Here is a 2810-nt window from a genome sequence, read left to right as displayed (position 1 = left end):
CTTGCTGTCCTTGAGTTAAACTGGACTCTCAGCATGGGCGGGCTGTCCTTGGGACAAACTGGACTCTTTAAGCAGATAAGATTTACAGACGTTGGCCTTAATGGGGGTCCTTAAGGGAGGCCTGGGTAAGCCAGCCTTTACATGTTCCCAGACTTTGGCCTTACTGGGGGTCCTTAAGGAGGCTGGTTCCTTCATTGCTTGGTGTGGTTGAGCCCTAACACACACCTTTAGTCCAAGAGCTTTTTGTACACATGATTTAATAAAGTTAGTCCTAGGTCAAGAGGCAGAGCTGGAAACCAGCTGATAGGGATTAAAGAATAGGAAGGAATTTGAGTTGAAGGGTCTTTAAAGACAGCGTGTAGAAGTAGAAGGGCTCTTTAGCGCCTTAGCTCTTGGGCACTTAGCCTTTAACACTTTAGCTCCTTGGCCTTTGACTTTTTGAGCTTTGAGCTGGCAAGCCCTTGGCTTTGGGTTTTTTGAGCTTTTCCTCCTGGGCTGTCAGCTGAACCTGTGAGCCTCTTGGGCCTTTTCCTTTGGGACGTGAGCTGAGTAGGAAAGTCAGCTGGGCGATTTCTGTGCCTCTCTGAGCTAGCAGGTATTCACTCCAGCAACTGGCTCCTGAGTCTTTATAGGTAAAACAGAACATTTGGGATTTGCATTTATAAAACACTTATAAAACGCCAGCAATCAATGGAAATATAGAAGGCTCCTGAAGCTCCTGGAACACAAGTCATAAGCCCCTCTCCCAGGTTACATCAGCAGTAAAAGTTGCCAGGCAGTGACTCCAATTGGCTGAGCCTCCTACGTGTCATGGTTCTTTTTCTCATACAGATCAGCCAAGAGTTCTCATTTCAAAAAGGTAGAGTCCTGCCCGGCGTGGTGGCGCACGCCTTTAATCCCAGCACTTGGGAGGCAGAGGCAGGTGGATCGCTGTGAGTTTGAGGCCAGCCTGGTCTACAAAATGAGTTCAGGACAGCCGAGGCTAACACAGAAAAACCCTGCCTCAAAAAACTAAAAAAAGAAAAAAGAAAAGAAAAAGGAAGAGTCCTGCAGATAATAAAACTGATGTGTTCACTGTAAAAATGTTGAAATCTTCAAGTAAGTTGGTATGTAATGGATGGGACATTCCATCGTGAGACACACCAAGGTCTAAGAGAAAATAACACCCACCCATTAATAGGAGGGTACTAGCAAATGACTTGTTTCTACGTCTTCTACAGATGATGATACAGAAATAATTCTGTCCTAAAACTGAGGAAGCTCCTCATTCAGTCACTCATGTGGCTTAATGATGCACCCACCAAATCCACAAGGCTCACAAATCTGTTGTCACTTGTCCGTCAAGACTATATCTGAGGGGGCTTGTGAGCTTATTAAGCAGTAAGTCTTGGGCTGGAGAGATGGCTCAGAGGTTAAGAGCACTGGCTGCTCTTCCAGAGGTCCTGAGTTCAATTCCCAGCAACCACATGGCGGCTTACAACCATCTGTGAGGCAGGCCCTCTTCTGGCCTGCAGGTGTGCATGCAGGTACAATATTGTATACATAATAATAAATAAATAAGTCTTAAAAAAAAAAAAGCAGTAAGTCTCAGAGGCTGAAAACACTCCAGGCCCAGATTAGATTGTATGAAGGCTAAACGTTTCCAGTACTAGGCCTAGGCCAGCAGGAAGCAGGATGCCTTCCGGACAAAAATTGAGCTAGAATAAAAGTTACTTTAACAAAGGTTTTATATAACACAGACACATACAGTCAACTAGTAGTTCAGTTACCTTTTTCTATATGAAAAATCGCCTTTTGCCCAAGTCTCACAATTTCATTCAGTTGCTTACATTGATTTATAGGCCATGTCAGTTTCCTAGAGCCTCCCTCCGTTTTCAACAGCTAATAACAACATTTTGACCACAAATCATGGCAACTTAGAACTGTGTAATTTTATTTTTGGAAACAGGACCTATTATCAAGGCCCGGTTGTCCTAGAACTCCTTGTGTAGACCAAATTGACCTCTAACTCATTACAATCCACTTGCCTCTATCACCCTAGTGCTGGGATGAAAGGCATGAGCCATCATTATCTGTCCGAACCATATATACTTTTTTGTTTGTTTTGGGGAGACAGGGTTTCTCCGTGTAGCCTTGGCACTCCTGGACTCGCTTTGTAGACCAGGCTGGCTTCAAACTCACAGCGTTCCGCCTGCCTCTGCCTCCCCAAGTGCTGGGATTTAAGGGGTGCGCCTCCATGAACCATAAAATTTTAAGATTGCTTTTCGTACAGGTTTTTTAATAAATAGCTCTTGGTTGCCTCAGAACTTGCTACACAGACCGGGATGATGTAGAGATTGAGGCGATCAGACAATACTCCTGCTGTTACCTCTCAGATGTTGGACTACTGGCATGCATCATGAATCGCAAAGTATTTTTACTTAAATCTAAACGTGTAATTTAAAATATAGCTTTACTCAAGCCAATAGTGGCACCAACTGGTTGAAGATAATCATTCATTGTAATAAATATTCATTAGATAAAACATCTGCCCAGAATTTAGGCGTGTCCTGAGACACTGATTTGGTGCCTTTTCGAAATCCTCCCCAGGGCTTTAGAAACCGGTAGAAGGACCACCTGGTTCAGCAAACAAGAACGGAGCAGAGGAGGGGCCAGCAGGAGGAGGCCCGTCTCCGTAACCCAGCGCGAGAATACGCCTCAGCGCATGCGCACTTCCGGGTGGGCGCCTTCCATGTGCCAGATGGGGGTGGAGAGCACAAAACTGCCTCTAGATTTTGAATTTCTAACTTTGAAGAGGAGCCTAGGCTGTG

This window comes from Acomys minous (genome assembly GCF_964271855.1).
Source record: "Acomys minous genome assembly, chromosome: 2".
NCBI classification, from domain to species: domain Eukaryota; kingdom Metazoa; phylum Chordata; class Mammalia; order Rodentia; family Muridae; genus Acomys; species Acomys minous.
The sequence above is the reverse complement of the archived record's forward strand: the minus strand, read 5'-3'. Positions refer to the sequence as shown.